The 26,868-nt window shown below is 37.3% G+C and overlaps 24 non-coding genes across 24 annotated transcripts; all 24 read left to right on the forward strand.

Moving 5' to 3' along the window:
• Window positions 1–2,266: 2,266 nt before the first annotated feature.
• Window positions 2,267–2,340, forward strand: Trnat-agu. Its single transcript has one exon. It is a non-coding gene; the product is annotated as a tRNA-Thr (tRNA).
• Window positions 2,341–2,994: 654 nt separating this feature from the next.
• Trnat-agu lies at window positions 2,995–3,068 on the forward strand. Its single transcript has one exon. It is a non-coding gene; the product is annotated as a tRNA-Thr (tRNA).
• Window positions 3,069–3,177: 109 nt separating this feature from the next.
• Window positions 3,178–3,251, forward strand: Trnat-agu. Its single transcript has one exon. It is a non-coding gene; the product is annotated as a tRNA-Thr (tRNA).
• Window positions 3,252–4,069: 818 nt separating this feature from the next.
• On the forward strand, window positions 4,070–4,143 carry Trnat-agu. Its single transcript has one exon. It is a non-coding gene; the product is annotated as a tRNA-Thr (tRNA).
• Window positions 4,144–4,797: 654 nt separating this feature from the next.
• Window positions 4,798–4,871, forward strand: Trnat-agu. The gene has a single exon. It is a non-coding gene; the product is annotated as a tRNA-Thr (tRNA).
• A 1,012-nt stretch (window positions 4,872–5,883) lies between these two features.
• On the forward strand, window positions 5,884–5,957 carry Trnat-agu. Its single transcript has one exon. It is a non-coding gene; the product is annotated as a tRNA-Thr (tRNA).
• A 274-nt stretch (window positions 5,958–6,231) lies between these two features.
• Trnas-aga lies at window positions 6,232–6,305 on the forward strand. Its single transcript has one exon. It is a non-coding gene; the product is annotated as a tRNA-Ser (tRNA).
• A 624-nt stretch (window positions 6,306–6,929) lies between these two features.
• Window positions 6,930–7,003, forward strand: Trnat-agu. The gene has a single exon. It is a non-coding gene; the product is annotated as a tRNA-Thr (tRNA).
• Window positions 7,004–8,421: 1,418 nt separating this feature from the next.
• On the forward strand, window positions 8,422–8,495 carry Trnat-ggu. Its single transcript has one exon. It is a non-coding gene; the product is annotated as a tRNA-Thr (tRNA).
• A 116-nt stretch (window positions 8,496–8,611) lies between these two features.
• Trnat-agu lies at window positions 8,612–8,685 on the forward strand. Its single transcript has one exon. It is a non-coding gene; the product is annotated as a tRNA-Thr (tRNA).
• Window positions 8,686–9,167: 482 nt separating this feature from the next.
• On the forward strand, window positions 9,168–9,241 carry Trnat-agu. Its single transcript has one exon. It is a non-coding gene; the product is annotated as a tRNA-Thr (tRNA).
• Window positions 9,242–9,539: 298 nt separating this feature from the next.
• Trnat-agu lies at window positions 9,540–9,613 on the forward strand. The gene has a single exon. It is a non-coding gene; the product is annotated as a tRNA-Thr (tRNA).
• A 110-nt stretch (window positions 9,614–9,723) lies between these two features.
• On the forward strand, window positions 9,724–9,797 carry Trnat-agu. The gene has a single exon. It is a non-coding gene; the product is annotated as a tRNA-Thr (tRNA).
• Window positions 9,798–10,101: 304 nt separating this feature from the next.
• On the forward strand, window positions 10,102–10,175 carry Trnat-agu. Its single transcript has one exon. It is a non-coding gene; the product is annotated as a tRNA-Thr (tRNA).
• A 5,337-nt stretch (window positions 10,176–15,512) lies between these two features.
• Trnat-agu lies at window positions 15,513–15,586 on the forward strand. The gene has a single exon. It is a non-coding gene; the product is annotated as a tRNA-Thr (tRNA).
• Window positions 15,587–15,696: 110 nt separating this feature from the next.
• Window positions 15,697–15,770, forward strand: Trnat-ggu. The gene has a single exon. It is a non-coding gene; the product is annotated as a tRNA-Thr (tRNA).
• A 115-nt stretch (window positions 15,771–15,885) lies between these two features.
• On the forward strand, window positions 15,886–15,959 carry Trnat-agu. Its single transcript has one exon. It is a non-coding gene; the product is annotated as a tRNA-Thr (tRNA).
• Window positions 15,960–16,074: 115 nt separating this feature from the next.
• Trnat-agu lies at window positions 16,075–16,148 on the forward strand. The gene has a single exon. It is a non-coding gene; the product is annotated as a tRNA-Thr (tRNA).
• A 648-nt stretch (window positions 16,149–16,796) lies between these two features.
• Trnat-ggu lies at window positions 16,797–16,870 on the forward strand. Its single transcript has one exon. It is a non-coding gene; the product is annotated as a tRNA-Thr (tRNA).
• A 487-nt stretch (window positions 16,871–17,357) lies between these two features.
• Trnat-agu lies at window positions 17,358–17,431 on the forward strand. Its single transcript has one exon. It is a non-coding gene; the product is annotated as a tRNA-Thr (tRNA).
• A 1,566-nt stretch (window positions 17,432–18,997) lies between these two features.
• Window positions 18,998–19,071, forward strand: Trnat-agu. The gene has a single exon. It is a non-coding gene; the product is annotated as a tRNA-Thr (tRNA).
• Window positions 19,072–25,421: 6,350 nt separating this feature from the next.
• Window positions 25,422–25,495, forward strand: Trnat-agu. The gene has a single exon. It is a non-coding gene; the product is annotated as a tRNA-Thr (tRNA).
• A 664-nt stretch (window positions 25,496–26,159) lies between these two features.
• Window positions 26,160–26,233, forward strand: Trnat-agu. The gene has a single exon. It is a non-coding gene; the product is annotated as a tRNA-Thr (tRNA).
• A 486-nt stretch (window positions 26,234–26,719) lies between these two features.
• On the forward strand, window positions 26,720–26,793 carry Trnat-agu. The gene has a single exon. It is a non-coding gene; the product is annotated as a tRNA-Thr (tRNA).
• Window positions 26,794–26,868: the final 75 nt, after the last annotated feature.

Consider the following 26,868-nt stretch of genomic DNA (forward strand, 5'->3'; position numbering starts at 1 on the left):
TTTTCACAAGAGATTTTCCTCAAAATTTTGTCGTTAACTTGAGTAAATATCTGTTTGTGAAGACAACAGCGCCGTGGCTTAGTTGGTTAAAGCGCCTGTCTAGTAAACAGGAGATCGTGAGTTCGAATCTCGCCGGAGCCTTGGATTTGATTTATTTCTGTCTAAGGAGCCTTGATTCTTGAGATTTTCACAAGAGATTTTCTTCAAAATATTGTCGTCAACTTGAGTAAATCTGTTTGTTAAAACAACGGCGCCGTGGCTTAGTTGGTTAAAGCGCCTGTCTAGTAAACAGGAGATCGTGCGTTCGAATCTCGCCGGGCCTTGGATTTTGTTTTTTTTTCTGTTCTAAAGGAGCCTTGATTCTTGAGATTTTCACAAGAGATTTTCCTCAAAATATTGTCGTTAACTGAGTAAATCTGTTTGTCCGAAAACCAACGGCGCCGTGGCTTAGTTGGTTAAAGCGCCTGTGTAGTAAACAGGAGATCGTGAGTTCGAATCTCGCCGGAGCCTTGGATTTGATTTTTTTTGTTCTTAAGGAGCCTTGATTCTTGAGATTTTCACAAGAGATTTTCCTCAAAATTATTGTCGTTAACTTGAGTAAATCTGTTTGTCAAAGCAACGGCGCCGTGGCTTAGTTGGTTGAAGCGCCGGTCTGGTAAACAATAGATCGTGAGTTCGAATCTCGCCGGAGCCTTGGATTAGATTTTTTTCTATTCTAATGGAGCCTTGATTCTTGAGGTTTTCACAAGAGATTTTCTTCAAAATATTGTCGTTAACTTGAGTAAATCTGTTTGTGAAACAACAGCGCCGTGGCTTAGTTGGTTAAAGCGCCTGTCTAGTAAACAGGAGATCGTGAGTTCGAATCTCGCCGGAGCCTTGGATTTGATTTATTTCTGTTCTAAAGGAGCCTTGATTCTTGAGATTTTCACAAAAGATTTTCTTCAAAATATTGTCGTTAACTTGAGTAAATCTGTTTGTGAAAACAACAGCGCGTGGCTTAGTTGGTTAAAGCGCCTGTCTAGTAAACAGGAGATCGTGAGTTCGAATCTCGCCGGGGCCTGGATTTGGTTTTTTTTCTGTTCTAAGGAGCTTGATTCTTGAGACTTTTACAAGAGATTTTTCTCAAATTATTGTCGTTAACTTGAGTAAATCTGTTTTGTCGAAACACACGGCGCCGTGGCTTAGTTGGTTAAAGCGCCTGTCTAGTAAACAGAGATCGTGAGTTCGAATCTCGCCGGAGCCTTGGATTTGATTTTTTGTTCTTAAGGAGCCTTGATCTTGAGATTTTCACAAGAGATTTTCCTCAAAATTATTGTCGTTAACTTGAGTAAATCTGTTTGTCAAAGCAACGGCGCCGTGGCTTAGTTGTTAAAGCGCCTGTCTGTTAAACAGGAGATCGTGAGTTCGAATCTCGCCGGAGCCTTGTTGATTTTTTTCTGTTTCTGTCCTAAAGGAGCCTTGATTCTTGAGATTTTCACACAGATTTTTCCTCAAAATATTGTCGTTAACTTGAGTAAATCTGTTTGTCAAAACAACGCGCCTTGACTTAGTTGGTTTAGCGCCTGTCTAGTAAACAGGAGATCATGAGTTCGAATCTCGCCGGAGCCTTGGATTCGATTTTTTCTATTCTGTCCTAACGGAACCTTGATTCTTGGGATTTTCACAAGAGATTTTCCTCAAAATTTTGTCGTTAACTTGAGTAAATCTGTTTGTGAAAACAACGGCGCCGTGGCTTAGTTGGTTAAAGCGCCTGTCTAGTAACAGGAGATCGTGAGTTCGAATCTCGCCGGAGCCCTGGATTGATTTTTTTCTGTTCTAAAGGAGCCTTGATTCTTGGTTTTCACAAGAGATTTTCTCAAAATATTGTTGTTAAACTTGAGTAAATCTGTTTGTGAAACAACGGCGCCGTGGCTAGTTGGTTAAAGCGCCTGTCTAGTAAACGGAGATCGTGGTTCGAATCTCGCCGGAGCCTTGGATTTGATTTTTTTGTTCTTCCTAAAGGAGCCTTGATTCTTGAGATTTTCACAAGAGATTTTCCTTCAAATATTGTCGTTAACTTGAGTAAATCTGTTTGTCCAAACAACGGCGCCTTGGCTTAGTTGGTTAAGCGCCTGTCTAGTAAACAGGAGATCGTGAGTTCGAATCTCGCCGGAGCCTGGATTTGATTTTTTATGTCGTCCTAAAGGGCCTGATTCTTGAGATTTTCACAAGAGATTTTCCTCAAAATATTGTCGTTAACTTGAGTATATCTGTTCGTGAAAACAACGGCGCCGTGGCTTAGTTGGTTAAAGCGCCTGTCTAGTAAACAGGAGATCGTGAGTTCGAATCTCGCCGGAGCCTGGGATTAGATTTTTTTCTGTTCTAAAGGAGCCTTGATTCTTGAGATTTTCACAAGAGATTTACTTCAAATAATGTCGTTAACTTGAGTATATCTGTTCGTAAAACAAACGGCGCCGTGGGGTTAGTTGGTTAAAGCGCCTGTCTAGTAAACAGGAGATCGTGAGTTCGAATCTCGCCGGAGCCTAGGATTAGATTTTTTTCTATTCTAATGGAGCCTTGATTCTTGAGATTTTCACAAGAGATTTTTCTCAAAATATTGTCGTTAACTTGAGTAAATCTGTTGTGTGAAACAACGGCGCCGTGCTTAGTTGGTTAAAGCGCCTGTCTAGTAAACAGAGATCGTGAGTTCGAATCTCGCCGGGCCTTGGATTTGATTTTTTTATTCTAAAGGAGCCTTGATTCTTGAGATTTTCACAAGAGATTTTCTTCAAAATATTGTCGTTAACTTGAGTAATCTGTTTGTCAAAACAACGGCGCCTTGGCTTAGTTGGTTTGAAGCGGCTGTCTAGTAAACGATATCGTGAGTTCGAATCTCGCCGGAGCCTAAATTTGATTTTTTTTCTGTTCTAAAGAGCCTTGATTCTTGAGATTTTCACAAGAGATTTTCTTCAAAATATTGTCGTTAACTTGAGTAAATCTGTTTGTCAAAACAACGGCGCCGTGGCTTAGTTGGTTAAAGCGGCTGTCTAGTAAACAGGAGATCGTGAGTTCGAATCTCGCCGGAGCCTTGGATTTGATTTTTGTCTGTTCTAAAGAAGCCTTGATTCGTGAGATTTTCACAAGAGATTTTTCTCAAAATATTGTCGTTAACTTGAGTAAATCTGTTTGTGAAACAACGGCGCCGTGGCTTAGTTGGTTAAAGCGCCTGTCTAGTAAACAGGAGATCGTGAGTTCGAATCTCGCAGGAGCCTTGGATTTGATTTTTTCTGTTCTGTCCTAAAGGAGCCTTGATTCTTGAGATTTTCACAAGAGATTTTCCTCAAAATATTGTCGTTAACTTGAGTAAATCTGTTTGTCAAAACAACGGCGCCTTGGCTTAGTTGGTTAAATCGCCTGTCTAGTAAACAGGAGATCGTGAGTTCGAATCTCGCCGGAGCCTTGGTTTGATTTTTTTCTCTTCTGTCCTAAAGGAGCCTTAATTTTTGAGATTTTCACAAGAGATTTTCCTCAAAATATGTCGTTAACTTGAGTATATCTGTTTGTGAAACAACGCGCCGTTGCTTAGTTGGTTAAAGCGCCTGTCTAGTAAACAGGAGATCGTGAGTTCGAATCTCGCCGGAGCCTTGATTTATATTTTTTTTATTCTAATGAAGCCTTGATTCTTGAGATTTTCACAAGAGATTTTCTTCAAAATATTGTCGTTAACTTGAGTAAATCTGTTTGTGAAAACAAGCGCCGTGGCTTAGTTGGTTAAAGCGCCATTTTCTAGTAGAGGATTTGATTTTTTTTAGTTCTTAAGGAGCCTTGATTCTTGAGATTTTCACAAGAGATTTTCCTCAAAATGATTGTCCTTAACTTGAGTAAATCTGTTTGTCGAAGCAAGGGCGCCGTGGCTTAGTTGGTTAAAGCGCCTGTCTAGTAAACAGGAGATCATGAGTTCGAATCTCGCCGGGCCTTGGATTCGATTTTTTTCTATTCTGTCCTAACGAACCTTGATTCTTGGGATTTTCACAGAGATTTTCCTCAAAATTTTGTCGTTAACTTGAGTATATCTGTTTGTGAAAACAACGGCGCCGTGGCTTAGTTGGTTAAAGCGCCTGTCTAGTAAACAGGAAATCGTGAGTTCGAATCTCGCCGGAGCCTTGGATTTGATTTTTGTCTGTTCTAAAGGAGCCTTGATTCTTGAGATTTTCACAAGAGATTGTCGTTAACTTGTGTTAATGTTTGTGAAAACAACGGCGCCGTGGCTAGTTGGTTAAAGCGCCTGTCTAGAAAACAGGAGATCGTGAGTTCGGATCTCGCCGGAGCCTTGGATTTGATTTTTTTCTGTTCTGTCCTAAAGGAGCCTTGATTCTTGAGATTTTCGCACGAGATTTTCCTCAAAATATTGTCGTTAACTTGAGTAAATCTGTTTGTCAAAACAACGGCGCCTTGGCTTAGTTGGTTAAAGCGCCTGTCTAGTAAACAGGAGATCATGAGTTCGAATCTCGCCGGAGCCTTGGATTCGATTTTTTCTATTCTGTCCTAACGGAACCTTGATCCTTGGGATTTGCACAAGAGATTTTCTTCAAAATTTTGTAGTTAACTTGAGTATATCTGTTTGTGAAAATAACGGCGCCGTGCCTTAGTTGGTTAAAGCGCATGGCTAGTAAACAGGAAATCGTGAGGTCGAATCTCGCCGGAGCCTTGGATTTGATTTTTTTCTGTTCTAAAGGAGCCTTGATACTTGAGGTTTTCACAAGAGATTTTCTTCAAAATATCGTCGTTAACTTGAGCAAATCTGTTTGTCAAAACAACGGCGCCGTGGCTTAGTTGGTTAAAGCGGCTGTCTAGTAAACAGGAGATCGTGAGTTCGAATCTCGCCGGAGCCTTGGATTTGATGTTTGTCTGTTCTAAAGAAGCCTTGATTCGTGAGATTTTCACAAGAGATTTTTCTCAAAATATTGTCGTTAACTTGAGTAAATCTGTTTGTGAAAACAACGGCGCCGTGGCTTAGCTGGTTAAAGCGCCTGTCTAGTAAACAGGAGATCGTGAGTTCGAATCTCGCAGGAGCCTTGGATTTGATTTTTTTCTGTTCTGTCCTAAAGGAGCCTTGATTCTTGAGATTTTCACAAGAGATTTTCCTCAAAATATTGTCGTTAACTTGAGTAAATCTGTTTGTCAAAACAACGGCGCATTGGCTTAGTTGGTTAAATCGCCTGTCTAGTAAACAGGAGATCGTGAGTTCGAATCTCGCCGGAGCCTTGGGTTTGATTTTTTTCTGTTCTGTCCTAAAGGAGCCTTAATTCTTGAGATTTTCACAAGAGATTTTCCTCAAAATATTGTCGTTAACTTGAGTATATCTGTTTGTGAAAACAACCGCGCCGTGGCTTAGTTGGTTAAAGCGCCTGTCTAGTAAACAGGAGATCGTGAGTTCGAATCTCGCCGGAGCCTTGGATTATATATTTTTTTATTCTAATGAAGCCTTGATTCTTGAGATTTTCACAAGAGATTTTCTTCAAAATATTGTCGTTAACTTGAGTAAATCTGTTTGTGAAAACAATAGCGCCGTGGCTTAGTTGGTTAAAGCGCCTGTCTAGTAAAGAGGATTTGATTTTTTTAGTTCTTAAGAAGCCTTGATTCTTGATATTTTCACAAGAGATTTTCCTCAAAATGATTGTCCTTAACTTGAGTAAATCTGTTTGTCGAAGCAAGGGCGCCATGGCTTAGTTGGTTAAAGCGCCTGTCTAGTAAACAGGAGATCACGAGTTCGAATCTCGCCGGGGCCTTGGATTCGATTTTTTTCTATTCTGTCCTAACGGAACCTTGATTCTTGGGATTTTCGCAAGAGATTTTCCTCAAAATTTTGTCGTTAACTTGAGTATATCTGTTTGTGAAAACAACGGCGCCGTGGCTTAGTTGGTTAAAGCGCCTGTCTAGTAAACAGGAGATCGTGAGTTCGAATCTCGCCGGAGCCTTGGATTTGATTTTTGTCTGTTCTAAAAGAGCCTTGATTCTTGAGATTTTCACAAGAGATTTTCCTCAAGATATTGTCGTTAGCTTGAGTAAATCTGTTTGTAAAAACAACGGCGCCGTGGCTTAGTTGGTTAAAGCGCCTGTCTAGTAAACAGGAAATCCTGAGTTCGAATCTCGCCGGAGTCTTGGATTGATTTTTGTCTGTCTAAAGGAGCCTTGATTCTTGAGATTTTCACAAGAGTTGTAGTTAACTTGTGTTATGTTTGTGAAAACAACGGCGCCGTGGCTTAGTTGGTTAAAGCGCCTGTCTAGAAAACAGGAGATTGTGAGTTCGGATCGCGCCGGAGCCTTGGATTTGATTTTTTTCTGTTCTGTCCTAAAGGAGCCTTGATTCTTGAGATTTTCCTCAAAATATTGTCGTTAACTTGAGTAAATCTGTTTGTCAAAACAACGGCGCCTTGGCTTAGTTGGTTAAAGCGCCTGTCTAGTAAACAGGAGATCATGAGTTCGAATCTCGCCGGAGTCTTGGATTCGATTTTTTCTATTCTGTCCTAACGGAACCTTGATCCTTGGGATTTTCACAAGAGATTTTCCTCAAAATTTTGTCGTTAACTTGAGTATATCTGTTTGTGAAAATAACGGCGCCGTGCCTTAGTTGGTTAAAGCGCCTGGCTAGTAAACAGGAAATCGTGAGGTCGAATCTCGCCGGAGCCTTGGATTTGATTTTTTTCTGTTCTAAAGGAGCCTTGATTCTTGAGGTTTTCACAAGAGATTTTCTTCAAAATATCGGCTTGGCTTAGTTGGTTAAAGCGCCTGTCTAGTAAACAGGAGATCGTGAGTTCGAATCTCGCCGGACCCTTGGATTTGATTTTTTTCTGTTCTGTCCTAAAGGAGCCTTGATTCTTGAGATTTTCACAAGAGATTTTCCTCAAAATATTGTCGTTAACTTGAGTAAATCTGTTTGTCAAAACAACGGCGCCGTGGCTTAGTTGGTTAAAGCGCCTGTCTAGTAAACAGGAGATCGTGAGTTCGAATCTCGCCGGAGCCTTGGATTTGATTTTTTTCTGTTCTGTCCTAAAGGAGCCTTGATTCTTGAGATTTTCGCACGAGATTTTCCTCAAATATTGTCGTTAACTTGAGTAAATCTGTTTGTCAAAACAACGGCGCCTTGGCTTAGTTGGTTAAAGCGCCTGTCTAGTGAACAGGAGATCATGAGTTTGAATCTCGCCGGAGCCTTGTATTTGATATTTTCTGTTCTGTCCTAAAGGAGCCTTGATTCTTGAGATTTTCGCACGAGATTTTCCTCAAATATTGTCGTTAACTTGAGTAAATCTGTTTGTCAAAACAACGGCGCCTTGGCTTAGTTGGTTAAAGCGCCTGTCTAGTGAACAGGAGATCATGAGTTTGAATCTCGCCGGAGCCTTGGATTCGATTTTTTCTATTCTGTCCTAACGGAACCTTGATTCTTGGGATTTTCACAAGAGATTTTCCTCAAAATTTTGTCGTTAACTTGAGTATATCTGTTTGTGAAAACAACGGCGCCGTGCCTTAGTTGGTTAAAGCGCCTGTCTAGTAAACAGGAGATCGTGAGTTCGAATCTCGCCGGAGCCTTGGATTTGATTTTTTTCTGTTCTAAAGGAGCCTTGATTCTTGAGGTTTTTACAAGAGATTTTCTTCAAAATATTGTCGTTAACTTGAGCAAATCTGTTTGTCAAAACAACGGCGCCTTGGCTTAATTGGTTAAAGCGCCTGTGTAGTAAACAGGAGATCATGAGTTCGAATCTCGCCGGAGCCTTGGATTCGATTTTTTCTATTCTGTCCTAACGGAACCTTGATTCTTGGGATTTTCACAAGAGATTTTCCTCAAAATTTTGTCGTTAACTTGAGTAAATCTGTTTGTGAAGACAACAGCGCCGTGGCTTAGTTGGTTAAAGCGCCTGTCTAGTAAACAGGAGATCGTTAGTTCGAATCTCGCCGTAGCCTTGGATTTGATTTATTTCTGTTCTAAAGGAGCCTTGATTCTTGAGATTTTCACAAGAGATTTTCTTCAAAATATTGTCGTCAACTTGAGTAAATCTGTTTGTTAAAACAACAGCGCCGTGGCTTAGTTGGTTAAAGCGCCTGTCTAGTAAACAGGAGATCGTGCGTTCGAATCTCGCCGGGGCCTTGGATTTGGTTTTTTTTCTGTTCTAAAGGAGCCTTGATTCTTCAGATTTTTACAAGAGATTTTCCTCAAAATTATTGTCGTTAACTTGAGTAAATCTGTTTGTCCGTAAACCAACGGCGCCGTGGCTTAGTTGGTTAAAGCGCCTGTGTAGTAAACAGGAGATCGTGAGTTCGAATCTCGCCGGAGCCTTGGATTTGATTTTTTTTGTTCTTAAGGAGCCTTGATTCTTGAGATTTTCACAAGAGATTTTCCTCAAAATTATTGTCGTTAACTTGAGTAAATCTGTTTGTCAAAGCAACGGCGCCGTGGCTTAGTTGGTTAAAGCGCCGGTCTGGTAAACAATAGATCGTGAGTTCGAATCTCGCCGGAGCCTTGGATTTGATTTTTTTTCTGTTCTGTCCTAAAGGAGCCTTGATTCTTGAGATTTTCACAAGAGATTTTCCTCAAAATATTGTCGTTAACTTGAGTAAATCTGTTTTTGAAAACAACGGCGCCGTGGCTTAGTTGGTTAAAGCGCCTGTCTAGTAAACAGGAGATCGTGAGTTCGAATCTCGCCGGAGCCTTGGATTAGATTTTTTTCTATTCTAATGAAGCCTTGATTCTTGAGGTTTTCACAAGAGATTTTCTTCAAAATATTGTCGTTAACTTGAGTAAATCTGTTTGTGAAGACAACAGCGCCGTGGCTTAGTTGGTTAAAGCGCCTGTCTAGTAAACAGGAGATCGTGAGTTCGAATCTCGCCGTAGCCTTGGATTTGTTTTATTTCTGTTCTAAAGGAGCCTTGATTCTTGAGATTTTCACAAGAGATTTTCTTCAAAATATTGTCGTTAACTTAAGTAAATCTGTTTGTTAAAACAACAGCGCCGTCGCTTAGTTGGTTAAAGCGCCTGTCTAGTAAACAGGAGATCGTGCGTTCGAATCTCGCCGGGGCCTTGGATTTGTTTTTTTTCTGTTCTAAAGGATCCTTGATTCTTGAGACTTTTACAAGAGATTTTTCTCAAAATTATTGTCGTTAACTTGAGTAAATCTGTTTGTCCGTGAACCAACGGCGCCGTGGCTTAGTTGGTTAAAGCGCCTGTCTAGTAAACAGGAGATCGTGAGTTCGAATCTCGCCGGAGCCTTGGATTTGATTTTTTTTGTTCTTAAGGAGCCTTGATTCTTGAGATTTTCACAAGAGATTTTCCTCAAAATTATTGTCGTTAACTTGAGTAAATCTGTTTGTCAAAACAACGGCGCCTTGACTTAGTTGGTTATAGCGCCTGTCTAGTAAACAGGAGATCATGAGTTCGAATCTCGCCGGAGCCTTGGATTCGATCTTTTCTATTCTGTCCTAACGGAACCTTGATTCTTGGGATTTTCACAAGAGATTTTCCTCAAAATTTTGTCGTTAACTTGAGTAAATCTGTTTGTGAAAACAACGGCGCCGTGGCTTAGTTGGTTAAAGCGCCTGTCTAGTACACAGGAGATCGTGCGTTCGAATCTCGCCGGAGCCCTGGATTTGATTTTTTTCTGTTCTAAAGGAGCCTTGATTCTTTAGGTTTTCACAAGAGATTTTCTTCAAAATATTGTTGTTAACTTGAGTAAATCTGTTTGTGAAAACAACGGCGCCGTGGCTTAGTTGGTTAAAGCGCCTGTCTAGTAAACAGGAGATCGTGAGTTCGAATCTCGCCGGAGCCTTGGATTTGATTTTTTTCTGTTCTGTCCTAAAGGAGCCTTGATTCTTGAGATTTTCACAAGAGATTTTCCTCAAAATATTGTCGTTAACTTGAGTAAATCAGTTTGTCAAAACAACGGTGCCTTGGCTTAGTTGGTTAAAGCGCCTGTCTAGTAAACAGGAGATCGTGAGTTCGAATCTCGCCGGAGCCTTGGGTTTGATTTTTTTCTGTTCTGTCCTAAAGGAGCCTTGATTCTTGAGATTTTCACAAGAGATTTTCCTCAAAATATTGTCGTTAACTTGAGTATATCTGTTCGTGAAAACAACGGCGCCGTGGCTTAGTTGGTTAAAGCGCCTGTCTAGTAAACAGGAGATCGTGAGTTCGAATCTCGCCGGAGCCTGGGATTAGATTTTTTTCTATTCTAATGGAGCCTTGATTCTTGAGATTTTCACAAGAGATTTACTTCAAAATATTGTCGTTAACTTGAGTATATCTGTTCGTGAAAACAACGGCGCCGTGGGTTAGTTGGTTAAAGCGCCTGTCTAGTAAACAGGAGATCGTGAGTTCGAATCTCGCCGGAGCCTAGGATTAGATTTTTTTCTATTCTAATGGAGCCTTGATTCTTGAGATTTTCACAAGAGATTTTCTTCAAAATATTGTCGTTAACTTGAGTAAATCTGTGTGTGAAAACAACAGCGCCGTGGCTTAGTTGGTTAAAGCGCCTGTCTAGTAAACAGGAGATCGTGCGTTCGAATCTCGCCGGGGCCTTGGATTTGATTTTTTCTATTCTAAAGGAGCCTTGATTCTTGAGATTTTCACAAGATTTTCCTCAAAATATTGTCGTTGACTAGAGTAAATCTGTTCGTGGAAACAACGGCGCCGTGGCTTAGTTGGTTGAGGCGCCTGTCTAGTAAACAGAAGATCGTGAGTTCGAATCTTGCCGGAGCCTTGGATTTAATTTTTTTCTGCTCTAAAAGAGCCTTGATTCTTGAGATTTTTACAAGAAATTTTCATCATGTTCGAGCCTCACAAATTTTATTTATCTATTTTCCTCTATTTATATACTGAACTCCCTCTAATCTGTAATAAAATAATTTCCTACCCTACTCTAGGTACTAAGATAGTTATAAGAAATTATCCATTCTGTACGCATAACTTGAACCGTGAACATCAAACAAATAAATACTATTAATAACTAACTAACTTATTTAACTTACATATTTTTAAGGGTCTGATATAGCCATTCTAATGATAAATTATATTTGGTCCTTCGAGGTAATAAAGTGTATGTGCGTAGTGATTTTTAATTGTCTTTTTTAATAAACATTGCGCCGGGCGCTTACATTTTTTGGTCCTTCGAGCCGGATAAAGTGTCCGTGTGTAGTGATTTTTTAATTGACTTTTTTGATAAACATTGCGCCGGGCGCTTACATTTTTTGGTCCAATTCGAGCCAGATTCGACCTCCAGTGAAAAACTAGTTACAATTAACTATTATTAACAAAAAAAGTGCACAGTGATTTCCGACACAGCGTAATCTTCTGGAGCCACTTAACCTAACTTACAAAGTGCACAGTGATTTACAACAGCGTTATCCACTGGAGCTACTAAATCTAACCTACAAAGTGCACAGTAATTTCCAACAGCGTAATCCACTGGAGCCACTAACCTAACCTACAAAGTGCACAGTGTTTTCCAACAAAGCGTAATCTACTGGAGCCACGAAAACTCATCAGTGCACGTTATTATCAACAGCATAATTACTGCATTCATCAAGAAAATCTACAAAGCGGTCAAGCTACAGAATCACCACATCAAACAAGGTTAGTCAAAGCAATCCTTTCTAACTTATCCTAAACTCATCCTAAATCTTTATATCTTCAACCTATATCTATACCTAACCATCTCTAGAATTTTGTGTGAATCTACATTAAAATGGATTCATTAAAATCATTACAATCTTTACAAAACGAACTAACATTTATAAAAGCTCGTCTAGCAGAATTTGAACAAACTTGTAACAAAATGTCAAAAATTCCATGTAGCGAACTAAATGTATTACAGATAAACAGTATTTTGGAAAAAGTGAAACTTATGATAGACACGTTCCAAAATACACTTGTCGAAATAACTACCTTTTTAGACGACGAAAAAGAAATTATTAGAAACAGAACTACTTGATTTCGATGACGATCATACTAGATGTTTATCAAAATTACGTAAACAACTTAATAAAGCATCTACTAAATCTGGTTCTACTAGCAGCTTTAGTGATCAAACAATCAAATCATCAAACAATATAAAACAACCTCCAATTGCGATCAAATTACCTGAGTTTGATCAAAATATCAATCATTTCCAAAATTTTAATTACCCTAAACTCGAGGCAGGGAGCATAACTGAATCTTTACCTGTACTCGACAAAAACTGTTCCTTCGCGGCGGAATTACCAGAAACACGAAACGAAAATATTAAAACTACGTATAACATTCAGACAAATTCTTTTAACGCAAACATTTTAAACATTCCACAATTTGAAAAATTATCAGATTCTACATTTAAGAAAAATAATAAAGCAAACTTTGTAATCGACAACGACACCTTTTATAATAAAAACATAAAATTAAGTAACAAAAAACCTGATTTGCATATTACTCAATTCGGCTTGAACGGGAACACGCATCCCGAATCTTTTACACTTTATAATTCTACCTCAAACCTGGAAAACCAGGTACTAACCGAAAAACAAAATCTCACACCTAATACTACAAGAATTACCTGGCGATTCGGTATAAAAATTCATTTTGCCAACAATAAAAATCTGGAACATAATAAACATATTATGTTAAAGAAATTTAAATTTTTTGAATACTACTTACGATCAAACGATAAATTATCTAAAGAATATTACATGATAACCGAGGCAAATAAAATACTTTCACTACTAACAACTAAACAAAATTTAACAAAACTTTTAGTGAACGACAAATTAAATCTATATGATTTCAAAACTAATCATTTTAAACTCTTAGAAAACCCTTATCTTTAATTTGACAAACTAACTGCTAAAACTTTAGATATATTTTGTAATATACTCGATAGTTTTAGATTCAATAATATAGTTTTAGCTAATAAGGCTATAAATAAAACAATTACTAAAATACTTATTTCGGAAGCTACAGCTCCATTACGTTATAAATTATTAATAACTCAGCAATTACTAGACGGATTTTGCAACACGATAAAATGGGTATACAGAACTTTTACCTATTTATGCTCTACCGGGAAAAATTCTAATACTAAAATATATTTAACTACATCGAAATCTAAAGCAATGGCTTTAAAAAATATACCACTTCAACGACTTGAACTTTTACCAATTCTTATACAGAAAGAAAAACGCGCATTAAACTTTACATTTGATAAAAAATTTTATTTGAATAACTATACGGTTACTTTATTTCTTATAAAACCTCTATCATACAAGCGGAAAGCCTTGGTAACTGATAGAGTAGACGAAATAGAAACAAATTGTAATATAAACATTTTGGCTTCTAATACTGCAGTTAATCTAAACTTACGATTTCCATTACGGTTACGAAAATCTTTCGATACAAACGACTGTTTAAATTTTAAAATACTAATAACAAAAATGGATTGTGAAGCTATTGAACTTGTTTCAAACAATACCTTTATTATCTTGATTGATTGTTGTATCACTAAAGCTCTTCATATTGAACAGACTTTTTATTTGACTGCAAAATACTTTGTGGCTACACAAAAATGGTTCATTGCGCAAAGTTGCAAAATTTACAAAATATATTCAGAAAGCTGTTCAAATTTTGTTGACGCAGCATCAGACTTAAAACGATTTCATATGATACTACAACATAAACCAATTAACACAAGGGCAACAAATAATTTAGCAATTAAACTTTTAATAAATTATATCATATCAAAGACCCTTCATTTCGAAACTATCGATTCACTATCTATTCATCTGTTAAAATGAGATATCGGGAACATTTTTATGAACAATTTTACTTAAACATTTTAACGCAGATTGACAAAATTTTAAACCTGAATCTCCTTTGATTCCAATCCTAATAACTAATTCTTTACAATTCACTTTCCAATTGGAAATTCTTTAACCTTTATACCTAACCCACTATTGCTTAAAATACCTGTCAAGGGACTATTCCGGATCCACGACTGCAGGGATGGATCAACCTTTTGGAAGCATGCGGCAAGATCAAAATTGCATACGCAATTATTTTATCTAATTGGAATCTTTCAACCCTTGAACTGGCACTTGAGACGCGTTCCAGCAAATTGTCCAGGGGAAGGAAGGTACTGTGCGTGTTGTGACCAATAAAACAAACAATAGTGTGGTGAATTGTGCAACAACAAAACTTTGTGTACTAACAACTAACAGTGATATATACCATATCATACAAATCAATGCATAAACTATGTTATCTTGAGACTTAACAACTTAACTTAAACACGAAACCTGTGAGTGTCACCAATAGACATAATAAACAATAGTGAATTCATAAACTGTGTTATCACAAGACTTTAATCATTACTAGATTTTAAGTGATAATAAAATCAATCATTTTTACATATTATTATAACTAATTAATGTTATTAATGTTATTAATTTTTACATATTATTATAACTAATTATTATACATTTTTATTGTAACTTTACTATAACACCATAACTACATGAAGCAATGTTGAAAAATCATGTAAATTAATTTCCCATTGTTTTTTCAAAACGGGCCGGCATGTTCGAGCCTCACAAATCTTATTTATCCATTTTCCTCTATTTATATACTGAACTCCCTCTAATCTGTTATAAAATAATTTCCTACCCTACTGTAGGTACTAAGATAGTTATAAGAAATTATCCATTCTGTACGCATAACTTGAACCGTGAACATCAAACAAATAAATACTATTAATAACTAACTAACTTATTTAACTTACATATTTTTAAAGGTCTGATATAGCCATTCTAATGATAAATTATATCTGGTCCTTCGAGGTAATAAAGTGTCTGTGCGTAGTGATTTTCAATTGTCTTTTTTAATAAACATTGCGCCGGGCGCTTACAATTATTGTCGTTAACTTGAGTAAATCTGTTTGTGAAAACAACGGCGCCGTGGCTTGGCTTAGTTGGTTGAGGTTAGGAGGTTGAGGCGCCTGTCTAGTAAACAGAAGATCGTGAGTTCGAATCTTGCCGGAGCCTTGGATTTGATTTTTTTCTGTTCTAAAGGAGCCTTGATTCTTGAGATTTTCACAAAAGATTTTCTTCAAAATATTGCCGTTAACTTGAGTAAATCTGTTTGTGAAGACAACAGCGCCGTGGCTTAGTTGGTTAAAGCGCCTGTCTAGTAAACAGGAGATCGTGAGTTCGAATCTCGCCGTAGCCTTGGATTTGATTTATTTCTGTTCTAAAGGAGCCTTGATTCTTGAGATTTTCACAAGAGATTTTCTTCAAAATATTGTCGTTAACTTGAGTAAATCTGTTTGTTAAAACAACAGCGCCGTGGCTTAGTTGGTTAAAGCGCCTGTCTAGTAAACAGGAGATCGTGCGTTCGAATGTCGCCGGGGCCTTGGATTTGGTTTTTTTCTGTTCTAAAGGAGCCTTGATTCTTGAGATTTTTACAAGAGATTTTTCTCAAAATTATTGTCGTTAACTTGAGTAAATCTGTTTGTCCGTAAACCAACGGCGCCGTGGCTTAGTTGGTTAAAGCGCCTGTCTAGTAAACAGGAGATTGTGAGTTCGAATCTCGCCGGAGCCTTGGATTTGATTTTTTTTGTTCTTAAGGAGCCTTGATTTTTGAGATTTTCACAATAGATTTTCCTCAAAATTATTGTCGTTAACTTGAATAAATCTGTTTGTCAAAGCAACGGCGCCGTGGCTTAGTTGGTTAAAGCGCCGGTCTGGTAAACAGGAGATCGTGAGTTTGAATCTCGCCGGAGCCTTGGATTTGATTTTTTTCTGTTCTGTCCTAAAGGAGCCTTGATTCTTGAGATTTTCACAAGAGATTTTCCTCAAAATATTGTCGTTAACTTGAGTAAATCTGTTTTTGAAAACAACGGCGCCGTGGCTTAGTTGGTTAAAGCGCCTGTCTAGTAAACAGGAGATCGTGAGTTCGAATCTCGCCGGAGCCTTGGATTTGATTTTTTTCTGTTCTGTCCTAAAGGAGCCTTGATTCTTGAGATTTTCACAAGAGATTTTCCTCAAAATATTGTCGTTAACTTGAGTAAATCTGTATTTGAAAACAACGGCGCCGTGGCTTAGTTGGTTAAAGCGCCTGTCTAGTAAACAGGAGATCGTGAGTTCGAATCTCGCCGGAGCCTTGGATTAGATTTTTTTCTATTCTAATGGAGCCTTGATTCTTGAGGTTTTCACAAGAGATTTTCTTCAAAATATTGTCGTTAACTTGAGTAAATCTGTTTGTGAAGACAACAGCGCCGTGGCTTAGTTGGTTAAAGCGCCTGTCTAGTAAACAGGAGATCGTGAGTTCGAATCTCGCCGTAGCCTTGGATTTGATTTATTTCTGTTTAAAGGAGCCTTGATTCTTGAGATTTTCACAAGAGATTTTCTTCAAAATATTGTCGTTAACTTGAGTAAATCTGTTTGTTAAAACAACAGCGCCGTGGCTTAGTTGGTTAAACCGCCTGTCTAGTAAACAGGAGATCGTGCGTTCGAATCTCGCCGGGGCCTTGGATTTGGTTTTTTTTCTGTTCTAAAGGAGCCTTGATTCTTGAGACTTTTACAAGAGATTTTCCTCAAAATTATTGTCTTTAACTTGAGTAAATCTGTTTGTCCGTCTTAGTTGGTTAAAGCGCCTGTCTAGTAAACAGGAGATCGTGAGTTCGAATCTCGCCGGAGCCTTGGATTTGATTTTTTTTGTTCTTAAGGAGCCTTGATTCTTGAGATTTTCACAAGAGATTTTCCTCAAAATTATTGTCGTTAACTTGAGTAAATCTGTTTGTCAAAGCAACGGCGCCGTGGCTTAGTTGGTTAAAGCGCCGGTCTGGTAAACAGGAGATCGTGAGTTCGAATCTCGCCGGAGCCTAGGATTTGATTTTTTTCTGTTCTGTCCTAAAGGAGCCTTGATTCTTGAGATTTTCACACGAGATTTTCCTCAAAATATTGTCGTTAACTTGAGTAAATCTGTTTGTCAAAACAACGGCGCCTTGACTTAGTTGGTTATAGCGCCTGTCTAGTAAACAGGAGATCATGAGTTCGAATCTCGCCGGAGCCTTGGATTCGATCTTTTCTATTCTGTCCTAACGGAACCTTGATTCTTGGGATTTTCACAAGAGATTTTCCTCAAAATTTTGTCGTTAACTTGAGTAAATCTGTTTGTGAAAACAACGGCGCCGTGGCTTAGTTGGTTAAAGCGCCTGTCTAGTACACAGGAGATCGTGCGTTTGAATCTCGCCGGAGCCCTGGATTTGATTTTTTTCTGTTCTAAAGGAGCCTTGATTCTTGAGGTTTTCACAAGAGATTTTCTTCAAAATATTGTTGTTAACTTGAGTAAATCTGTTTGTGAAAACAACGGCGCCGTGGCTTAGTTGGTTAAAGCGCCTGTCTAGTAAACAGGAGATCGTGAGTTCGAATCTCGCCGGAGCCTTGGGTTTGATTTTTTTCTGTTCTGTCCTAAAGGAGCCTTGATTCTTGAGATTTTCACAAGAGATTTTCCTCAAAATATTGTCGTTAACTTGAGTAAATCAGTTTGTCAAAACAACGGTGCCTTGGCTTAGTTGGTTAAAGCGCCTGTCTAGTAAACAGGAGATCGTGAGTTCGAATCTCGCCGGAGCCTAGGATTAGATTTTTTTCTATTCTAATGGAGCCTTGATTCTTGACATTTTTACAAGAGATTTTCTTCAAAATATTGTCGTTAACTTAGTAAATCTGTTTGTGAAAACAACAGCGCCGTGGCTTAGTTGGTTAAAGCGCCTGTCTAGTAAACAGGAGATCGTGCGTTCGAATCTCGCCGGGGCCTTGGATTTGATTTTTTCTATTCTAAAGGAGCCTTGATTCTTGAGATTTTCACAAGATTTTCCTCAAAATATTGTCGTTGACTAGATTAAATCTGTTCGTGGCAACAACGGCGCCGTGGCTTAGTTGGTTGAGGCGCCTGTCTAGTAAACAGAAGATCGTGAGTTCTAATCTTGCTGGAGCCTTGGATTTAATTTTTTTCTGTTCTAAAGGAGCCTTGATTCTTGAGATTTTTACAAGAAATTTTCATCATGTTCGAGCCTCACAAATCTTATTTATCCATTTTCCTCTATTTATATACTGAACTCCCTCTAATCTGTAATAAAATAGTTTCCTACCCTACTCTAGGTACTAAGATAGTTATAAGAAATTATCCATTCTGTACGCATAACTTGAACCGTGAACATCAAACAAATAAATACTATTAATAACTAACTAACTTATTTAACTTACATATTTTTAAAGGTCTGATATAGCCATTCTAATGATAAATTATATCTGGTCCTTCGCGGTAATAAAGTGTCTGTGCGTAGTGATTTTTAATTGTCTTTTTTAATAAACATTGCGCCGGGCGCTTACAATTATTGTCGTTAACTTGAGTAAATCTGTTTGTGAAAACAACGGAGCCGTGGCTTGGCTTAGTTGGTTGAGGTTAGGAGGTTGAGGCGCCTGTCTAGTAAACAGAAGATCGTGAGTTCGAATCTTGCCGGAGCCTTGGGTTTGATTTTTTTCCTGTTCTAAAGGAGCCTTGATTCTTGAGGTTTTCACAAGAGATTTTCTTCAAAATATTGTCGTTAACTTGAGTAAATCTGTTTGTCAAAACAACGGCGCCTTGACTTAGTTGGTTAAAGCGCCTGTCTAGTAAACAGGAGATCATGAGTTCGAATTTTGCCGGAGCCTTGGATTCGATCTTTTCTATTCTGTCCTACCGGAACCTTGATTCTTAGGATTTTCACAAGAGATTTTCCTCAAAATTTTGTCGTTAACTTGAGTATATCTGTTTGTGAAAACAACGGCGCCGTGGCTTAGTTGGTTAAAGCGCCTGTGTAGTAAACAGGAGATCGTGAGTTCGAATCTCGCCGGAGCCCTGGATTTGATTTTTTTCTGTTCTAAAGGAGCCTTGATTCTTGAGGTTTTCACAAGAGATTTTCTTCAAAATATTGTCGTTAACTTGAGTAAATCTGTTTTTGAAAACAACGGCGCCGTAGCTTAGTTGGTTAAAGCGCCTGTCTAGTAAACAGGAGATCGTGAGTTCGAATCTCGCCGGAGCCTTGGATTTGATTTTTTTTGTTCTTAAGGAGCCTTGATTCTTGAGATTTTCACAAGAGATTTTCCTCAAAATTATTGTCGTTAACTTGAGTAAATCTGTTTGTCAAAGCAACGGCGCCGTGGCTTAGTTGGTTCAAGCGCCTGTCTGGTAAACAGGATATAGTGTGTTCGAATCTCGCCGGAGCCTTGGATTTGATTTTTTTCTGTTCTGTCCTAAAGGAGCCTTGATTCTTGAGATTTTCACACGAGATTTTCCTCAAAATATTGTCGTCGACAACGCTCGTCGAGTAAACACCTTATCTGCATTGCAGTGTATTGCGTAATAGTGACGCATAGTGAATCATTTATATTCAAGTGATAAACGATTATTTCATCATGGTTTAATAATTGTTCTAGTACATTTTTTTTTCAAATTTAGTGTTTAATTTTTTTTTATAATTATATCGTGAATAGTTTTTTTTTCTAATAGTTTAAACTTGAATAAACCTAACTGTGCCCCTTAGGGGCTTAATATGGAAAATTTGTCAAACATTCGTGCTGTCGAGTCGAACAATATATTAAATGACGATTCGATGACAAATGCGGAATACGCAGTGCATCACCTACAACATAATCAACCACAGATATCCCAAATAAATAATATTCAGTCTGCACCTTCGATGACAAATGCGGAATACGCAGCGCTTCAATTACAAAATCAACCACAGATATCCCAAACAAATAATATTCAGTCAGCACCTTCGATGACAAATGCGGAATACGCAGCGCTTCAATTACAAAATCAACCACAGATATCCCAAATAAATAACATTCAGTCAGCACCTTCGATGACAAATGCGGAATACGCAGCGCTTCAATTACAAAATCAACCACAGATATCCCAAACAAATAATATTCAGTCAGCACCTTCGACCTCTTCGATGGATTCTTCAATGGATTCGGATTCAAATTTAAATCCCTGGCAAGTTGTGACAGGTGTAAAACGAAAACGTGTGATAAATGTAAGTAAAAATTCATTAAAATTAAACAATAGATTCAGCGCACTAGAAAATGAAGCCTCTAACTCCAGCCCTCAGCCTTCCATTATTAATAAAGCATTGCTACCACCGCCCGTATTTATTTATGGAGTGAATAATTTTAGAGAAATGGTTGATGTTTTTAACAACGTAATTGATAAAAATAAATACTCAACAAAAATACTGGCTAATAACATAATTAAAATTAATGTGTCTTCGGCGGAAGACTATAGAACATTCGTAGCTTTTTTGCGGAACAGAAAGATTGTGTTTCATACTTATCAGATTAAATCTGAAAGATCATACAGAGTAGTATTGAAGTACATACATTTCTCCACAGACAAAGAAGACATTAAACGTGAAATTGAAAAGCAAGGACATAAAGTACGTAATATTACTAATGTTTTGCATTTCAGAACGAAAAATCCGCTCAATATGTTTTATATCGACTTGGAACCAAACACTTATAACTCCACAATTTTTAATTTAACAAAAATATTAAATCAAATAATACATTTTGAGCCACCCCAAAGGTCAACCATCGTACAATGCAGTAGATGTCAATTGTACGGGCATACAAAAGCTTATTGTAACCGGTTTTATGTCTGTGTCAAATGTGAAGATAATCACATAACATCTAAATGCACTAAGCCAGCTGAGACTGCAACAGTTTGTGCCAACTGCTTTGGCCCACATCCTGCAAATTATAAAGGATGCCCATATTATCAAAAAGTAAGTAAAGTCAAAAATTCTGCAAACAATACTTCTCCAGTAAATAATAATCAACAAACGAATAATAGAAATATAAATTCTGCTAACAATAAAACGTACAGAATCGCCACCACTAATCATTTGTCATATGCCCAGGCTATGAAAGATCAACAATCGAATTTAAACAACTCACCTGTTTCTCAAGAATCTACTTTAGTTCAATTTTTAAATGAATTCAAAGCTATGTTCAATCAACTAATGCAACAAAACTCGATGGTATTAAATATGCTATCGACCATCATCAATAAATATAAATATTGGCTAAATTCATTAGAATATGCTTATGGAACTCAAACAGTTTGACCCAACACAAGAACGAGATGAAGCTGTTTTTATTAAAAAATAAAATTGATATCCTTTTAGTGAGTGAAACCCATTTCACTCAATATTCAAATCTATATATTCCTCACTATAACCTCTACCATACTCAACATCCAGATGGTACTGCACATGGAGGTACAGCAATTATAATAAAATCAAACATCGTGCACTACGAGTTAGAAAAATACTCCAAGGAATTTTTACAAGCAACTTCAGTAACCGTAAAACTTCTATCATACGACCTTACCATCTCTGCTGTTTATTGTCCTCCACGTCATTCAATAACCAGTGATCAATTTTATGAATTTTTCGAGTCCTTAGGATCCAAATTCTTAGTAGGAGGGGATTTTAATAGCAAACATACTCATTGGGGATCTACAAATGTTTAATGTTATTCAGCAACACAATTATTTGTGCTTGTCCACTGGTTCTCCAACGTATTGGCCCAGCGATCCCAGAAAGCAGCCTGATTTATTGGATTTTTTTATAACTAATGTTATAAACCCATCTTACGCAGAAGTATATTCTAGTTATGATCTTTCTTCCGACCACTCGTCAATAATAGCCAGTATCAGTTCAACGTATTTGAATTTTTCTCGCAACCCAAGATTTTGCAACAACAAGACAAACTGGGAAATATTTCGTACTAGAGTTGAAAACAATATATATCTTCAAACAAGGTTGAAGACTGAGACAAAAATTGAATCTGCAACCGAATTACTTAATAAAGTTATTCTTGAATCATCTAGTTTTGCAACACCTGATATTGCAAAATGGAGATTAAAAGGTTAATAGCCAATAAAAGGAAAGCCAGGCGAAAATGGCAAAACAGTCACACACCCCAAGACAGAAATATTTTTAATAATCTGAACAATAAGCTCAAAACTAGGCTTAAAGAATTAAATGATACTAGTTTCGCCAACTATGTGTCTAACCTCAATCGCTTTGACAATTCTATTTGGCGTCCCATTAAGTCTAGAAACAAGCCGTGCATCAGAAATCCACCTATACGAAATGATACAGCCTGTTGCTGAGCAAGAGGTGACAAGGAAAAAGCAGAACTTTTTGCTGAGTATCTTAGTTCAGTTTTTCAACCGTATGCAGCTGAATCTAATACATATAACTTGCACCAACAGCCTCGCACACCACATACTTCTGTCAACTTCAAGAAAAGATTTTACTCTCTGAAGAAGATTGTTTCAGTAATTGCTAAACTGAATAGTAGAAAATCACCTGGGATTGATAATATTTCATCAAAAATGTAAAAGAATTACCAATTAAAGCGTATATCTTCATAACATACATATTTAACTCAATGCTGAGATTGGAGTACTGGCCTAAGTCTTTTAAAATATCCGTTATTAAAATGATACCCAAAAATGGAAAAGATTCAAGTATGGTTACGTCCTACAGACCAATTAGCCTTCTACCCATTCTGTCGAAGATTTTTGAAAAACTACTGCTTGAAGATATAGTAACCGAATCTAACATACTACCTGATCATCAATTTGGATTTCGCAAGCAGCACTCTACGATCCAACAGTGCCACAAAATCGTGAATTTAATTCATAAAACTTTCGAATCCAAACAATACTGCTCAGCAGTGTTTCTCGATGTAAGCCAGGCCTTCGATAAAGTATGGCATGAAGGACTTTTAGCAAAAATTAAATGGTTGCTGCCGCCTTGCTTTCATAAAATTTTAGAATCGTACCTAACTAACAGATGGTATAAAGTTAGAAATAATTGTGAATCATCATCACTTTTTCCCATTAAATCAGGTGTTCCGCTAGGAAGCGTTTTGGGCCCTTTCCTGTACCTTACATATACTAGTGATTTTCCAACCATGGCGAGCTCTACCACTGCTACTTTTGCTGATGATATTGCGATTTTGGCTAGCAATGAAAATCCTACTCTTGCTTCTAATATCCTACAAAATCATCTCAATGAAATAGAAACCTGGACAAAAAAATGGCGCATCAAAATTAATGATACGAAGTCAACTCATATTACCTTCACACTTAATAAGTCAACTTGTCAAGCTGTGTACATAAATGAAAAACAAATACCAATCAAAGGAAGCCGCACATCGTAGCCAAAATAAAAACAAACTAGCTGTAAGTGGAATTCTGTCTTAAGGCAATTAAGGATCGTGCCTTGAGGCAAATTGCTGGAACTTCCCGCTACCAAAAATTATTATTTTTTTAAAACGATTAACATTTTTTGAAAAAAAAAATTACTTTGAAAAAATAAGATTTTGAGAAACTATTAAATTGGACAAAAAATTACTATTTTTTGAAAAAATTTTTTTTTTTAAAAAAAATTTTTTTTTAATTTTTTTTTTTGTTTTTTTTTTGAAAATTTTTTTTTTTTTATTTTGACATATTGTGGAAGATCTGAACTTTCTTTTCAAATCAATCGTACTGCTTTAACTGCATATAAAAGACGAAATATCAAACCGCGTAAGCGCTCGCGTCGACGTCTAACGCGTAAACATTGGTACGGGAACCCATAGGAATGTAAACCAAAATTATACTTATTGTTAAAATCTCTATAAAATATCTGATAATTTGAGTGCATATGTCTAATAATCATTTTGACCGCCAAATGGCTCATTTTTTTATTTCCTCCATATCTCGAAACCGCTAGACCCAACTTTATGAAAATTTTATCGATTCTTCATCTTGTCAATACAAGTGAAATGTTTTTTGAATTATTCAAATCGGACGCTCCGTTCTCTCAAAACTGAGTTACCGTTTTCGGCACTTTTTGCCCCGTATCTTCGGAACGGCTAGACCTGCCTTCGCCAAAAACTAATCAGCACGTCTCCTTATCAATACGAATCGAATGTTTTTTGAATTATTCAAATCGGTTGACCCATGTTCCCGAAATCGTCGACGAAAATTTGTATCCGCACATACATACACACACGTACATACATACATACATACACACACACATACACACACACACACACACACACACACACACATACATCCATTTTTTCTAAGGTATGCCAAAATGTTCAGAAACCTCTGAAACGTAAAGATATATAAAAATTTTCATTTTCGATTTTTTTGCGATTACTATAACTTACCCTACGGGAAGTTAAAAAAAATTACACTTTCTAAATTAAATTGGCTTATTGGTCGAAGATCAAAATTATCATTAGATAATAAGCTTTTAATTTATAAGACCATAATTAAACCTGTATGGACGTATGGAATTCAACTGTGGGGATGTTGTAGTAAATCAAATGTCGGACTTGTTCAACGTCTACAATCTAAAACACTACGGACGATTACTGATGCCCCGTAGTTTGTCAGCAACAAAATCATACACGATGACCTCAACATCCCTTTCGTAGTGGATGTCATCAAGAATATCAGTACTGGACATCATTCTAAAATTCTTGGACATCCTAATGCAACTTTGGCTCATCTGCTTGATAATCCACCTATAAGAAGACTACGCAAGAAACAGCCTATAGACTTAATGTAATAAATTGTTTTCCATAGTCAATTGCTTATTGGAGCAATTACTACAATTTTTTTTTCTTTTGTTTCTTTTACTTTCTTTATTTTTTTCTGTATTTTTTTATCTATTTTTATTTATTTATTTATTATTATTATTGTTATTTTTTTCCATTTATTTCTGTGATTATTATTATTATTATTATTATGTGTAATTTAGCCATATAACTCATAGGGTATGTAAATAACTCTGATTGTTATATAATATGAAAATAAAAAAAAAAAAAAAAAAAAAAATGTCGTTAACTTGAGTAAATCTGTTTGTCAAAACAACTTGAGATTTTCACAAGATTTTCCTCAAAATATTGTCGTTGACTAGAGTAAATCTGTTCGCGGAAACAACGGCGCCGTGGCTTAGTTGGTTAAAGCGCCTGTCTAGTAAACAGGAGATCGTGCGCTCGAATCTCGCCGGGGCCTTGGATGTGATTTTTTTTTCTGTTCTGAAGGAGCCTTGATTCTTGAGATTTTCACAAGATTTTCCTCAAAATATTGTCGTTAACTAGAGTAAATCTGTTTGTGAAAACAACGGCGCGGTGGCTTAGTTGGTTGAGGCGCCTGTCTAGTAAACAGAAGATCCTGAGTTCGAATCTCGCCGGAGTCTTGGATTCGATTTTTTTCTATTCTGTCCTAAAGGAACCTTGATTCTTGGGATTTTACAAGAGATTTTCCTCAAAATTTTGTCGTTAACTTGAGTATATCTGTTTGTGAAAACAACGGCGCCGTGGCTTAGTTGGTTAAAGCGCCTGTCTAGTAAACAAGAGATCGTGAGTTCGAATCTCGCCGGAGCCTTGGATTTGATTTTTTTCCTGTTCTAAAGGAGCCTTGATTTTTGAGGTTTTCACAAGAGATTTTCTTCAAAATATTGTCATTAACTTGAGTAAATCTGTTTGTGAAAACAACTGCGCCGTAGCTTAGTTGGTTAAAGCGCCTGTCTAGTAAACAAGAGATCGTTAGTTCGAATCTCGCCGGAGCCTTGGATTTGATTTATTTCTGTTCTAAAGGAGCCTTGATTCTTGAGATTTTCACAGAAGATTTTCTTCAAAATATTGTCGTTAACTTGAGTAAATCTGTTTGTGAAAACAACAGCGCCGTGGCTTAGTTGGTTAAAGCGCCTGCCTAGTAAACAGGAGATCGTGCGTTCGAATCTCGCCGGGGCCTTGGATTTGTTTTTTTTTTCTGTTCTAAAGGAGCCTTGATTCTTGAAATTTTCACAATATTTTCCTCAAAATATTGTCGTTAACTAGAGTAAATTTGTTTGTGAAAAGAACGGCGCCGTGGCTTAGTTGGTTGAGGCGTCTGTCTAGTAAACAGAAGATCGTGAGTTCGAATCTTGCCGGAGCCTTGGATTTGATTTTTTTCTGTTCTAAAGGAGCCTTGATTCTTGAGATTTTCACAAGAGATTTTCCTCAAAATTATTGTCGTTAACTTGAGTAAATCTGTTTGTCAAAGCAACGGCGCCGTGGCTTAGTTGGTTAAAGCGCCTGCCTAGTAAACAGGAGATCGTGAGTTCGAATCTCGCCGGAGCCTTGGATTTGATTTTTTTCTGTTCTGTTCTAAAGGAGCATTGATTCTTGAGATTTTCACACGAGATTTTCCTCAAAATATTGTCGTTAACTTGAGTAAATCTGTTTGTCAAAACAACGGCGCCTTGACTTAGTTGGTTACAGCGCCTGTCTAGTAAACAGGAGATCATGAGTTCGAATCTCGCCGGAGCCTTGGATTCGATCTTTTCTATTCTGTCCTACCGGAACCTTGATTCTTAGGATTTTCACAAGAGATTTTCCTCAAAATTTTGTCGTTAACTTGAGTATATCTGTTTGTGAAAACAACGCCGCCGTGGCTTAGTTGGTTAAAGCGCCTGTCTAGTAAACAGGAGATCGTGTGTTCGAATCTCGCCGAAGCCTTGGATTTGATTTTTTTCTGTTCTGAAGGAGCCTTGATTCTTGAGGTTTTCACAGAGATTTTCTTCAAAATATTGTCGTTAACTTGAGAAAATCTGTTTTTGAAAACAACGGCGCCGTGGCTTAGTTGGTTAAAGCGCCTGTCTAGTAAACAGGAGATCGTGAGTTCAAACCTCGCCGGAGCCTTGGATTTGATTTTTTTTGTTCTTAAGGAGTCTTGATTCTTGAGATTTTCACAAGAGATTTTCCTCAAAATTATTG

The sequence above is a fragment of the Ctenocephalides felis genome, unplaced genomic scaffold (assembly GCF_003426905.1).
Source record: "Ctenocephalides felis isolate EL2017-DRISC unplaced genomic scaffold, ASM342690v1 CF-g0.4_SCAFFOLD_03573, whole genome shotgun sequence".
Lineage (NCBI taxonomy): Eukaryota > Metazoa > Arthropoda > Insecta > Siphonaptera > Pulicidae > Ctenocephalides > Ctenocephalides felis.